We start from the raw sequence: 15,105 nt of genomic DNA, 5'->3' as shown, positions 1-15,105 counted from the left end.
TCTTGTCCCTCAGCTGTCTAAGCTAGTGCTATTTGTCTACCCCCACCTCCCCCGTGAAAGCAGAACACAACGAAAGCAAGGGGTAAGTAAATAGAAGCATATGAACAGGAACGATAATCCTTCTCTTGCATCAGCCACCAGCTGTTTGGGAGAAACAGAAGTCCCTTCACTTCATCACACTGTTAATTGTGTGTGCAGAGAAGGATCTCTGGAGGGGCTAATCAAGAGGATCATAGAGCCCCAAATTCCCCTTGAATGAATTCTTCAGTCCCCATTTTACAGCTCATTAAGCAAAGTGTGTCTAATCTGTTAAGAGAATGTATAACTTTATCAAGTAAATGGCTGAGTAGCATTCTGCAGAAGTACCAAGGAACAACTGATTTTCCAATTGAGTTACACACAATTAAAATGAAACAAAGAATCATTGAATACCTACAGCGCAGATTGAGGCCATTTGGACCACTATGTCTGTGCCAGCCAATAAACAGCCATCCATGGTGGGTGGCAGGGTGGCTCAGTGGTCAGAACTGCTGAACCCAGGGACCCAGGTTCAATTCTAGTCTCAGTCACTGTCTGTGTTGAGTTTGCACTTTCTTCCTGTGTCTGTGTGGGTTTCCTCCGGGTGCTCTGGTTTCCACCCATGCTCCAAAGATGTGAGGGTAATGTTGATTGGCCATGCTAAATTGATCTTAGTTTCAGGGGATTAGCGGTAAATATATAGGGTACGGGAATAGGGTCTGCGTGGGTTTGTGGTCAGCACAGACTTGATGGGCTGAATGGCCTCCTTCTGTACTGTAGGGATTCTATGATCCTAATCCCACTTTCCAGTGTTAATCCTAGAGATAACAACAATTTAAAAGCATATTCAAGTATTTCTTTCTCTCAAATATGATAAGGGCTTTTGCCTTTGTCACTATTTAGGGCAATGAGTTTCAAATCTCCACCTGGATGAAAAAAAACCTCAACTTCTCCCCAGTCCTTTCACTAACTACTTTAAATCTCTGCCCCCTCACTCAGTATTAACCTCTTTGCTCAGGGAAATAGCTCCTTGCTTTTCACTCCATCCAGGGTCCTCATAATTGTATACTCATCGATTAAATCTCTCCTTAGCCTCACCCATTCCAAAGAAAACAATAAGAACCTATCCCATTTCCTGTGGCCACTGGGAATCAGATGCACACAACCTCCCCAAAATTATGGAGGCGATGGCTGCCATGTTCTGCGAGCCACACATTTTCCAGCATTCTGCCAAGAACAATTCTCTATTTTATCTTTATGAATGAAAGTCGCCAAAGTCCCAGAGGACCATGGACTTCTGTCCAACCCCACTTCCCCCCACCAACCTCAATTCTTTTTGTAATAGAATGAGAGCTGTTTGGTGATGATTTTAACCTGTGGGTCACCTCAGGCGAGGGACATGGTTGAAAAATTGAGGCCTTCATGGATAACCTCAGCCGGTATGGGAATTGAACTTGTGTTGTTGGCATCACTCAACACCATCCAGCTAACAGTAATTTCTAGAAGTATGGCTACTATTCAGGTAATGATAAAATTTAACCATTGCATCACTGAGATTGTGTGTCCTTGTGTCCTTTTTACTTTGAGCATCGTTCATTGAAGTCTGCTGATTAGATAGCTGGTTGATGCTACACACTAAGCACTGATATTCTTCACTTTCTGTTAAATGTATATCCTCCATTTCCAAAGTTTTAAGAGCACTACATCCTGCCTGCAGAAGACCAGATGTGCGCATCACGTCATTTGCCATCAATTTTTCCCACTCTGCAAGTAAGGACCCAGCCGAAGAGGAGAAAATAATCACAGGAATTTCAGTAGCTGAGGTGATTCTTTTAAAAAGAATCATATCACCAAGGCTGTACTTTTCAAGCCCAGCAGGAGAACATTTCAGATCAGGGAAAGAGGATGTGCTTTCGCTCGGGGGAGGGTGAGTGTTGTTATTCTACATTTTATCATTCACAATCCCAATGGAAACTGGTGCAGCCTGCATTTGCATGAATTCTTGCTCCACCACCACATGCGGCTTTCCTCTGGCAGTGGAGGTGGCTCACCATTTGTCAGCAGCAAGATGGACCAGTCCTGCCAATGTCTACAGGGTATTGTGTGTCCTGCACCCTCTGCCACTGGAGAACGTGCCAGTTGGAAGAATCACCACTGATGGGATTGAAAGGTGCCGCCTTCCATGGTGGGAAGGGCTGGAAAATTTTAGCTCTGATGCCCAAAATCATTGCAAAGTGCTTCAGAAATAGGCAGAAAGAAAGCGGGTAAGTCAGAAAAGGACAGATGGGTGACAGATACTTGAGTCGAAGGGATGGATTTTAATAATATTTTTAAGGAAGGCGAGATGGAGAGGGCTGACACTCAGAATTTTGAGGGATCTTCTTATCCCGCTGACAGCAAACTCCTGCCGTGGGTTTCCCAGAATGGGGAGGATACCTACAATGGGGAACCCCGTTGACAGCAGCAGGACCAGAAGGTCTCATCATCAGCCAGTGGCAGTGGTGTCCACCACTGTGAAACACGCTGTGGGAAGCTCAGAAACCCCTGCCTTATGTTTTCTTCAAGGTGGAAATTCCAAAAATTAGGAATCAGGCATTAATCCTGAGGCAAAATTAAGGTTGCCAACTTGGATTAAATGTGCTCCTCGAGGTTTCATCACATGACTCACCCCCACCACCCCTCCCCTCCATCATTAGTTGGCCAACACATACATCCTTGCAATGTACTGCCTTGCAATTGGAAAGCAAAAGGACTTATTGCCCAATTGGATGATGCTTGACTCTTTTCCCCATTCTCAATACTTCTGATAGAAAGAAATGTTCAAAGAATTAAAAAGAAAAATATTCTTTTAACGTCCAGACAGTATCCTGAAGTCTGGTCTTGATTCCTCGAGACTCCAGACCAAATCTGGAGGGTTGGCAGCCTGAGGTGAAGCAAAAAGGGGATTGCAAATGGGCTGGAGTTAGAGGAATAGAGTGTTTTGTTAGGCTGGAGAAAATGACGGAGATAGGACTTGATGGGGCCATGAAGGGATTTAAAGATGAAGATACTGATTTTAACTTCAATATGAAGTTGGGGAGCTATTGGCCTATGAGCGCACAGTTTATGCGTAACTGGGTCTTCAGTGAAACAAGGTATGTGCACAACAGTGAATTAGTTGCCTTGTTAAACATTTCTACTTGTTTGCTATACCTTAAGGACCCCCAAGACCTTTTCTGATCTGTTGATACATAGACCCTGGGCAGATAGAAATTTGTTAAGCTAACAGAAATTACAGGGCTCAATGTTAATTGTAGGAATAACTTTCTTCACCATACCAGGAAGGGAGACCAATATTGCTGTTTGGTATCATGATTTATAATCCAAACTTTTTGATCAATTCTTGTTTGTGTGGGTTTCATGTTCTAACTAGCTTGGCTTTCATATGTCAAAATGGTCAGGTTTTCTCTTTTCAAATGAAGAGTTACCCAAAACTGATAGCGTAGACCTCCAATTAACAGTTCACCAAAGACTTAACATCCCATTTCTCAACTCAACTGCACTCAGTTAATAGTCTGATGTGGGGTGAAAGGAAATGACAAGCAAGGAAAGCATTAAAAATAATTTTATAACAAGAAGACTAACCTTGATCGCATACCAGAAAAACGATTTACAGATTGGTGTATTTATCAAAATGCGGAGACAGGGTCCCGATTTCCAGTTGTCACGCGGTGGTGAATGGGAGTCCTTGGCTTCTGACTGCCAGAGTACCTCAATGGCACATTAAAATGCTGCAATAGAAATAGAAAATGCTGAGTTCCCATCTGGTTCCCACTCTAAACTTTGCTATTTCTTTCCCTTTCAGATGCAGATTGACTGGCTGTGCATTTTCTGTTTTTGTTTCTATTCCCCAATTTTCAAGGATAAAGTCATTGGAATTGTCAAGCTCATTGGAACTGTGAAGGGAATTGTCAAGCCGTTAAGGAAACTATCATAGCTCAATAGATTATTAAGCTGTCAAGGGATTTATATCTCCTGGCTGAAAATATCAAACGTCTGCAGGTTAAAAGAAAAGACCTTGATATTTAATTTTGTTTGTTGACATAAGTCTGAGGGTATTTTTACAGGATTTGTGCTGCATGACTGGTTTCACAACCTATCATTATCACAGTGGCATGTTAGTCAGTTTACATCTCGATTGTTAACTCTAAATGCTTATAAAATTTTTGATGGAGGGCTGTGGATGCAAGTTTTTGTTGGTATAAGGAATTAAGTTGTTGAAAAAATTTAAATGTAGTGAATGTGTTTTTCAATAATGAATGCATTAATGGATATTTAGAGCTTTACTGTATTTCCTCTCAGCATCAGTCCTGAGGTCTGCCCATGGTGAATACTTGATGAGTTCACATGGAAGATTTAAGAACAAACAGTGAGGATTGGTGACATAGGCTGACTTGAGTTGACACTAAGTTGGCATAGGGGTTAGAAAGGATCATGGATGGAGGATGGGGATAGGTTGGTATGGAGAGTATGTGGGACTATAGGGGGCTGCTAGAGGTGCTTCAATTGGCAGAAGGGCTACAAAGAGCTATGGGGAAGTTAGAGGGGTTGCAAATTAAAATATGAAGAGCCATGGGGGTAGGTGGGGAGAAGAGATTAACGTGGAGGGTATGAAAGGCCAGGGGGGATGTGTGAGAGGTATGAAGTGACCTGGTTTATCTTGGATAGGGCAAGTGGAGTGTGTAGGCTGTGAGAGGTAAAGACTAGAGTGCTGCTTTTGCTTAATGTTTTTGCAGTGGGCCAAATCGCTGGATCACCCAGCCTGCCCCTTTCACCCAGCCCCCCATTCACACAGTCTTCTGTTCACTCAGCCCCCTGTTCATCCAGCCACCCCCCATTCACCCAGCCGCCCTGTTCACCCAGCCCCCGTTCACCCAGCTCACTCCTCATCCTGCCCCCCTTCATCTAGCCCCCCCCATTCACCCAGCCCCCATTCACCCGGTTCACCTCTCACCCAACCTACTCCTCAGCAGCCCGTACTTCACCAGCAACTCCCCCCCTCCTTTAACCAAGCCTGCCTCTTTCATCCAGCCCCCCCATTCACCCAGCCCCTGTTTATCCATGCCCCCAGTCACCCAGCCTGCCCCTCACCCAGCCCCCCCTTTAACCAAGCATGCCCCCTTCATCTAGCCTCCCCATTCACCCAGCCCCCATTCACCCAGCCCCCTATTCACCTAGCTCACCCCTCACCCAGCCCACCCCACCCTGTCACCTAGCAGCCACTGTATTGCCTTTCAGCTATGGGGGCCACACCTGTCTCCCAATATCCTCTGCCCCATATACTGAAAATCAGAACTTAGAGACAGATTATTCAGGCACTGGGTTGATAAAGCCAAGGATTCTCTCAATGAGCTGGGAGCAAAAATTCAGGCCTGTGTTGGCAAGATGCTTATTTCTACCAATGGCAAACTGCCAAGTTACTGATGAACATTGTAAATGTGGAAAAGTCTTTAGATGAATTAAAAATTTTAGGGAAATGAATAAAATAATAGGGTACATTTTACAATATTAAATGGCCAGCTTAGTATGATAACAATGTTTAATTGGTTAAGTTGTTCCCATTGCTTTCGTATTCAGTTTAGACATCTGTTAAGATAGTAATTCTGAAGTCAGTTTGTCTATGTACAGAGTTTAAAGGACTCTTGGCCGTAATTCAACTGCCTAATGGGCTAAGTGCTGGAAAATGCGATTTGCATGTTTGGGGAGTTTATCTTTGACTGGCGCAGATGCGATGGGCCGAAGGGCCTTTTTCTGTGCTGTATTCCTCTATGACGCCATGAATGAAAAGAAAACACTAAAAAGTACAGAATGTTTAAATCTGGAAAATTATTTCATTCTAAAGTTTTGAAGGAAAATAAAAGCAAATCAGTTCAATCTAGCAAAAGACGGATTTAGGATGGATACTTGGAAGTTATTTTGCATAAAGACAATGTTTAATGTCAGGAATGAGCTCCTGGATACAGAAGCTGTGGGAAGAATCTGGAGATTTTTAAACAAAACAAATGGAGGATTTAGGGTCTTTCTGAATTCAGACAAGATGTATGATCTTCTCCACATATACTTACCTCATGATATATAGAAGTCAGGTTTGCCCCACCCCTTGGAGACTAAGTCACATTTTGCTATACTGTTGGAATCAGGGAGAGGCAGTGCCGTAGAGGTATTATTGCTGCACTGACAATCCAGAGCCCCAGACTAATGCTCCAGGTACCCTGGTTCGAATCTCACCAGAGAAGAAATTTGAATTCAATAATAAAGAATTCTGGGATTAAAAAGTCTAATGATGACCATGAAACCATTGTCAATTGATGTAAAAAACCATCTGGTTCACTAACGTCCTTCAGGGAGGGACATCTGTCATCCTTAATAGTCTGGTTTACATGTGACTCCAGGTCCACAGCAATGTGGTTGACTCTTAATTGCCCTCTCTCGGGCAATTAAGAATGGGCAATAAAAGTTAGCTCAGCCAGTGACACCCATATTCTAAATATGATTTTTTTTCAATTTTTTTGCTGTTTTTAGGGATGCTTTTTGGAAGGAGTATGGGCAGTCTTATCCAGGATCCTCATGAACTCAGGCTTACCAACCTTGTTATTTAACTTACGGGCCTCAAGAATCCACAGGATAACTGCTGTGGGAATGCAAAATGTAAGTGCCAGATTGTGATCTTCTGAGACTTCAGTTGCGGTACATTGTCAGGCAGAGTACATGTAGCTTTAAATTGTACTTAACTGCACTATATATGTTCCAGTTACACTACACTGACCCTGTGCTGTCATCAAATGTACATTACCAAGCACTAACATCCAGCAGAATATCTACACGTGGTCTGGGCACATTTTAATAAAGTAATCAGCCATATACTGTTAAAAGCATTTTCAGTTTTGGAGGGCATTGGCCACATTCTTACCCTGTGTGAAATGGATCCTACAAACACCAGCCGGTGATCCAGCATGCTTCCTGTCATGCAGCATGCTGGTTTACTGTTAGTTATCAGGGAGGCCTCGGGTCACTGAGTGTGTGGAGTTTTCACATTCTCTCCGTGTCTGCCTGGGTTTCCTCCCACAGTCCAAAGATGGGTGGATTGACTATGCTAAATTGCCTGTTAGTGTCTTGGGGGTTTAGCACGGTAAGTGTGTGTAGTTACTGGGCTAGGGCCCGGGTGGGATTGTTATTGGTCCAGGCTCAATAGGCTGAATGACCTCCTTCTGCACTGTATATATGGTATGGTGTGGTATGGTTTAGGAAGCTGAATCTCATTTAGGGTAAGCCAAAAGAAACCCATGAAGTAGATGTGAGAAGTTTAGCCTCATGGTGATCAGCAAGTTGTCCTGTTTCTAGTCCTTCTAAAGACATTCCTGTTGGATTTCTGGTTGAAATGCTGCAGAAGGGACATGGCATATTGACCTGAACTATAGTCAGATTTGCTTTTTGGAGACATGCTATACACAGCTTGCATGCACAGAAGTGCGTGCATAGGAGATGCGATGGCCTAATGGTATTATCGCTAGACTATTTATCCAGAAACTCAGCTAATGTTCTGGGGACCTGGGTTTGAATCCTGCCATGGTAGGTGGTGGAATTTGAATTCAACAAAAAAATCTGGAATTAAGAATCTACTGATGACCATGAACCATTGTCAATTGTCGGAAAAACCCATCTGGTTCACGAATATCCTTGAGGAAATCTGCTATCTTTACCCGGTCTGGCCTACATGTGACTCCAGAGCCATAGTAATGTGGTTGACTCTGAGTTGCCCTCTGGAAACGAGGAATGGGCACAAATTGCTGGCCAACCAGTGATGTTATTGTCCCATGAATGGATAAAAAAATCTCAGATGCAGGATTTATTTTCCAGTGAGTGGATTTTCAGCTCTCACCTAATGCATGTGTAATTTCAGCTATTGTTGAATTCTTATTCTTCATACTTTAATTTCCCTATCAGAAAATGTTAACGTTATTTGCTCAACAATGTTCATTCACGTTCATTTGGCATCAATTGCATTCAAATGCAATCATTTGACGTCAGTTGAACCCAAAAACAATCACTTAGCTATTATTTGATATTTTTTGTGTCCAGGAGCAATCACTTAGCCATCATTTGACATCACAAGCAACAATCGACATCATAGCCAATAGCATCCAGCAAACTGAGCCTTCAAACATTTGTAATTCCCAAAATTACTTACCTTAAGCATTCTGACACCAAAACTGATCATAAAGTTTTCTCTCCATATTTCTGAATTTCAATAGCTTTGAACATCCAAGAACTGATCGAACTTTAGAAAAAGCAGCTTCTGTTTTAACATATTTGTTTTGAAAAGTTAATTTTTGTTTATCTTCATAACCCATAACCAGTGAAGCACTGATTTTATATGCTTTCACCTGCCTTTTGTCTTTGAGCACCTTTGGTCAAATTTGATGTAAAGGATGGCAAAAAAAAACTGCTGTCTTCATGAAAAACCCATTCCAAATGAGAACATTTGGTGTCAAATATTCAATGACCACTGAATTGGAACTCAGAAAGGATGTCAACATTTGCTGGTTGGGCTGGCCTGGCTGACAGTATGTTCAGTCTCCCTGGACTAACGGGTTGCTTCATCTTTCATCTCGCCCTCCTTGTCGCTAAAACAATATTACAGTCACAAAGTTACTCAGCTGCCCAATATTGCTTTCTTGCTGTACCATTAGCTTTAATTTGGACACCAAACACGGCAAGAATTTTAAATAAAAGTAATAACTGCCCCTGGTAGTAATTAATATGAATAAAATATAACTTCCTCCCTCTCCTTCCTGTCACTTTCTCACTGATTCTCCTGTTTCCTTTGTGCCTTTACACAATTTCTAAACATATTTGAATTCAATGCCCAGGGGTGTCACTGTCCAATGTTTTCGAAAAGATAGCTAAGGGAACAGATGAAATCCATCTATTTCTTCCCCTGGAGCATCAAGTGGGGTAGAGTTGCGACTCTGCAAATTATCCGGTCTTCACTGCTGGCTACCTGATCACCATTCACACTGTGAACAAGCATGCCTATGATGTTGTAATGGTTACAGGGCAGCGTGCAATTTTACAATGAGTACCTATTAAGGCAGCATTGTACACAGGTGAACTGAGCAGAAGTTGCTGGGAGCTATGCTAAGCCTTGGAAATAATCAGCTTTCTGGTGCTGCTCATGTTGATCAGTTAGAACAGCAATGACAGTGGAATAAAAGAGAGAAAACAAGAATCTGGTCTTCTGAAGAAGTTTGCCACATGTCCATTCAACAAACTAAACTGGAGTCAGCAGCTGCCAGATTGAAAGACAAGGGCCCAGGTGAATACTGTTAGCCTACTCAGGAGCTGTGAAGTTTCATATACAAAGGTAGACCACCTGGTAAAATTGCGACAAAGTCTGGAAGTGAGGCAGCATTGGAAAAATATTGACATAGGGAGGACTAACAAGGTAAGACTGACAGTGAACAGTAGGACGCTAGGAAGTACAGAAGATCTTGGAGTGCACGTGCAATGATCCTTGAACATAGCAGTATAAGTGGTTAAAAAGACAAATGGGATATTTCCCCTTATTAATTGAGGCATAGACTATAAGAGCAGGGAGGTAATGATGGAACTGTATAACACTCTCATTAGGCCACAGTTAGACCAGTTCTGGTCACCACACTATAGGATGTGACGGTACTAGATATGTTGAAGAGGAGATTCACCAGGCTGTTGTCTGGGATGGAGTGTTTCAGCTATGAAGAGAGGTTGGTTAGGCTAGGGTTGTTCTTCTTAGAGCAGCGAAGTCTGAGTGGAAACCTACCTGAGGTGTAGAAAATTGTGAGGGACATAGACAGGCTGGATAGAAAGAACCCTTTCCCCTTAGTAGACAGATCAATAACAAGTGGGCATAGATTTAAGGTAAGGGCAAGGAGATCTAGTGGGGATTTGAGGAAAAACTCTCATCAGGCCACAGTAGAGTGTAGCTCTGGTCACCACATTATAGGAAGGATGTGATTGCACTTGATAGTTTGAAAAGGAGATTCACCAGGAAATTGCCTGGGTGAGTGTTTCAGCTATGAAGAGAGGCTGGTGTTTAGAAATTATGTAAAAATACAAAGAAAACAGGAGAATCAGTAAGAAAGCGACAGAAGGGAGAGGAAGTTGTATTTTGTTCATATTAATCTCTGCCAGGAGCAGTTATTACTTTTATTTAAAATTCTTGCCATGTTTGGTGTCCAAATTAAAGCTAATGGTGCGGTGAGAAAGCAATATTGGGCAATAAATGCTGGCCAGCCAGTGACGCCCATGTCCCACAAATGAATAAAAAAAAATCTCGTGCAGGATTTATTTTTCAGTAAGTGGACTGTCAGCTTTCACCTCATGTATGCATTATTTCAACCACTGTTGAATTTTCATTCCTCATATTTTAATTTCCTACCAAAAATGTTGACATCATTTGTTCAACAATGTTCACTCACACTTATTTGGCATCAATTGAGTTTGTATGTTTATGGCATTTCAAGTGCTCATTTAAATACTTCTTAAATGTGAGGGTTCCTGCCTCTATCACCTTTCAGACAGTGAGTCCCAGATTCCCACCATCGTCTGTGTGAAAATGTTTTTTCCTCAGAGTTTCAGAGTACTCTTTGAAACTAAAAAAGCTATTTTGTATTAGAACAATAGATAATGATGTGAAAAAACAAGACTTGGGAGGTCTAAACTTTCAAAACCATACGCTGAGAGGTAAGGAGATATAATAATTAGACTTCTTATCTGAAAATGCAACATTTTTTTGATCAAAATAAAGCTGAAATATTAACAGGGTATAATTGAGATGTGGCATGATTAGATTCAAGTTTGTTAAATTGAGGCCAGCACAACTTTGAGGTTTTCAACTTCAAAAGAGGTCAACTCTTCGAATACATACATCACTCAGAATGGTGAATGTTAAAATTGAGGAAGTTTCTTCGGTGGCACGTTGATACTAAAAATGGAATTGAAGTTTTTAGTAGGTTTAAGCTTTATGTAGTAGCGTTATGTATTACGTGTAAGAGTTCTTGGTCTACTGTATGTAGAATGGTGTATCCATATAAGGGGCATGTGCATTGCTGGGATCTCACTCTTTGCTCACTGACAGGACGTGAAAGTGAATGAGAGTACAAACAATCTGTTAAAGATTTGTGTCATCTGCAAACATTGAAACTGTGCTCTGTATAGAATTATAGAATGGTTACAGCACAGAAGGAGGTCACTCAGTTCAATGTGTATGCCCATGCTGGCTCTCTGCAAGAGTTATCCAGTCTCTTGTCTTTTCCCAATAGCCCTTCATTTTTCTTTAATGATCTAATTTCACCACACACTCTGGCAATGCATTCCTGATCTTAACCACTCACTGCAGAAAAACATTTTTACTCATATTGCTATGGCTCCTTCGGCCAATCACCTTAAAGCTTTGTGCTCTAGTTTTCAATCACCAATGAGAGCTGTCTCTCCCTACCTACCCTGTCCAGACCCCTCATGATTTTGGACGCTTCAGTCAATTAGGGGCATGCCCCTGTTTACATCAATGGGGACAAAATAGAAAGAGTCGAGAGCTTCAAGTTTTTAGGTGTCTAGATCACCAATAACCTTTCCTGATTCCTCCATGCAGATGGTACAGTTAAGAAAGCTCACCAATGACTCTACTTTCTCAGGAGACTAAGGAAATTTGGCATGTCCACTATAAGTTACACCACCTTCTACAGATGCACCATAGAAAGCATTCTTTTCAGTTGTGTCATAGCCTGGCATGACTCCTGCTCTGTCCAAGACCTCAAGAAACTATAAAGGGTTGTGAATGAAGCCAAGTCCATCACTCAAATCAGCCTCCCATCCATTGACACTGTCTGTACTTCCCTCTGCCCTGGAAAAGCAGCCAGCATAATCAAGGACACCACATACTCTCTTCTACCTTCTTCCGTCAGGAAAGATACAAAAGTCTGAGATCACATACCAACCAACTCAAAAACAGTTTCTTCCCTGCTGCAATCAGACTATTGAATGGACCTCATTTTAAGTTGGTCTTTCTCTACACCATAGTTATGACTGTAGCACTACATTCTGCACTCTCTCCTTTCCTTCTCTATGTATGCTTTGACTGTATAGCATGCAAAAAACAATACTTTCCACTGTATGCCAATATATGTGACAATAATAAATCAAATCAAAAATTCCCTTAACCTTCCCTTCTCCATGGAGAACAGTCCCAGCCTTTCCAATCTATTCTCATAATTGAAGTTCCCCATCCCTGGAATCATTCCTGTGAATCTTGTCTGCACTCTTTTGTGCACCAAATATTCAAAAATTATCATTGTGCTAGCTACTTACTGGCAGACATAAATTTAACTAAGATAAAGAGAAGTAACATTTAAGTCCACTTCTCTAAATATAGGAACATAAAGTGAATTTACAGAAGACCTGGGGCTCTGAGAATGCAATGAATGGGTAAGTCCTTGATAAAGGTTGCTCGCACAGATGTCTTGGAAGACTAAAAGTAAAATAATCACCTCCACTGTACCAACCAAGAAAGGCAAAGTGACATCAGTTCTACAAAAGTAGCTAACAATGAGTATATCAAACATAATCTACCCAACAAGAGGGTGATCTAATGCTGTCAACTTGCCCATTTTCCCAGGGGTCTAACCATAAATTAATCTCAGCAGGTTATCTGTCTCAGGCATTGATTGCATTTGGAAATTTATAAATAGTAAGCCAGTTGATGTTGAATTATTGTGGTATAACTGAACTATGTTTGTACCTGTGCTATTCATTCTGTCAGTTAACCCTCTCTATTAAACTATTTGCAAATTCAATGTTTAAGTATACATGTTGTTAATTATGATTATGAGATTGATAAACAGTTATAAGCGCATGGTTTGTTTGGATTAATGATTTGGCAAGAAAGATAATTCATTCACTCAGTAGTTTTTGTGAAGCTTAATAGGAGAATTAAATATAAATATTGATATGATTTGAGCTAATTGATCTCAGAGAGCTCATCTAACCAAAATTTAGCCATTGTTCTTTCTTGAGCATTAAATCTCAAGAGTTCCTTGGTGGGAAGATTAGGATCTGCCAAATTCCCTTGTTCGAGATCCAATCACAGTGTTCTTATATAATGCTGTTTCCCTGGGCATTCTCCTAACCTCCACTGGAGATACTGGAGTGCAAGGCCAGATCACCATTTTGCAAAGTGTGTTTATCTAGAGATTATGCAACCTGACAGGTCATCAGTTAATCCTTCCAATTGTTTCTCAGCTGCAGACATTATGGATTATCCTCCGCAGTCTGAAAGAATTTATTTTCATTTTGCAACGCTGGGATCTGTTCTCTGATCTTGGCACTGTTTATGTCTATAGCTAACAAGAAAGATGGAGTTCCTGCATCACGCTGAGATTTACCAGAATCCAGGAGTCCTTCCTCCCCAGGCAGAGAGAGATTTTAAAAAAGAGCACGCTTATGGACACAATGCAAATGGTTAAAAGTACATCTGAAGTCTCAGTCTTACCAATCAGGCCTGGTTAATGAGCATGAGATTCAATCTCAGTACTCGTGAAGGGCCTCTCCCTACCTGTGGTAGCTAGCCTCTTTAAGGGGCATATATTGGGAGGGTCATGTGATCAGATCATCCAATGGAGAATGATCGTGGGGCAAAGCGAGTGCTTTTGTAGCCAGATTGATCCTAGAGCTGAGAATGAACGCATTGATTGGATCACCCTGCATATAACTATATATAAGAATAAAGTAAGAAGTCTCACAACACCAGGTTAAAGTCCAACGGTTTATTTGGTAGCAAAAGCCACTAGCTTTCAGAGTGCTGCTCCTTCGTCAAGTTCTGACCTGATGAAGGAGCAGCACTCTGAAAGCTAGTGTCTTTTGCTACCAAATAAACCTGTTGGACTTTAACCCCTTCTTACTGTGTTTAGCCCAGTCCAATGCCAGCATCTCCACACTATAATAATAAACCCATTGTAGTTTGTTAACCAACTTGTGATCGTGAATTACTGCATTTACTACACGACCACTTAAATGCCCAAATGCTGATGCAGAAATTTTGGAGTACTCTCTAAAACACCACGAAAAACTGACTTGTTGTAATGTGAAACCAATTTTAAAAATCATGTTGCTTACGACTGCAGCCACAGCTCCTACCACCAGGAAAACTGAAACAGACTTCACAGAACTCATGTTGAAAATGTCGCTCCTCGACAGTAGTAAGATTTGACCATCAGTGTGGGCCAAAAAAGTTTAGGTCAAAGCCAAGAGCACCGTGGCTGAACAAACAACCAAACTCAGCTGCACCCAGTCAATAAAATGGAGCATGGAGATACATACCCCCACCTCAATGAATTCCGGGCTCAATATGATGTTGAACGTTCTTCCATCGCCTTCGTCTCCGTGTCCACTTCTTTGGGCAAAAGTCCTCCCTGCATTCCACAGACCTTTTCATGTTCCTCCAACATCCTGCCTCCAACTGGACACCCCCACCGGGACAATTATCTGCCCTCCATCTTTTCATTGGAACTGTTAATGGGACATTAGCCATTTCAATTTTTCTGCTGCCTCACACATTCCAACACCTCTCCTTCTGAACTTTCCGCCCTTCGCTCTCTCAGGTCCAATCCTGACATTGTCATCAAATCTGCCAACAAAGGGGGTGCTGCTGTTGTCTTGTGGACTGACCTCTACCTCGCAGAAATGAGCGCCAATTCTCAGATTCTTCCTCCTACCTCCCTCTGACCACACCACTGAACATCAAGCCATTATCTCCAATGTCATCACTGTCGTCACTTCCTCTGGATGTCTTCCCCCCACAACTTCCAAACTTATATGGCTCAATTTTACCATTTTCATTCTATTTGCTGAATCTGGGCGTAATGCAGATCCGACTTAGAAATCTGCTTTCAGGTGCCCCCATACGCACTCAGCCTGAAAAAAATATCTCCAGTCCCATTCGCGCTGTAGGCAGGGCTTAGCCCAGCCAAAACGATCAGAGCACTGAACAGTGTATGCGCAGTTGGAAACAAA

At 41.9% G+C, this 15,105-nt stretch overlaps 1 protein-coding gene across 1 annotated transcript in view; it reads right to left on the bottom strand.

Moving 5' to 3' along the window:
• Positions 1 to 15,105, bottom strand: part of LOC145342052 (RNA-binding Raly-like protein) — an 883,196-nt gene that overhangs the window by 777,057 nt on the left and 91,034 nt on the right. The window contains exon 2 of the mRNA XM_080187223.1: positions 3,643 to 3,788. The gene's annotated coding sequence lies outside the window, so the exon portion shown is untranslated. The remainder of the gene's footprint in view (positions 1 to 3,642; positions 3,789 to 15,105) is intronic.

Source organism: Carcharhinus amblyrhynchos, chromosome 4, assembly GCF_965287045.1.
Source record: "Carcharhinus amblyrhynchos chromosome 4, sCarAmb.v2.hapA, whole genome shotgun sequence".
NCBI lineage: Eukaryota > Metazoa > Chordata > Chondrichthyes > Carcharhiniformes > Carcharhinidae > Carcharhinus > Carcharhinus amblyrhynchos.
The sequence above is the reverse complement of the archived record's forward strand: the minus strand, read 5'-3'. Positions and strand labels throughout refer to the sequence as shown.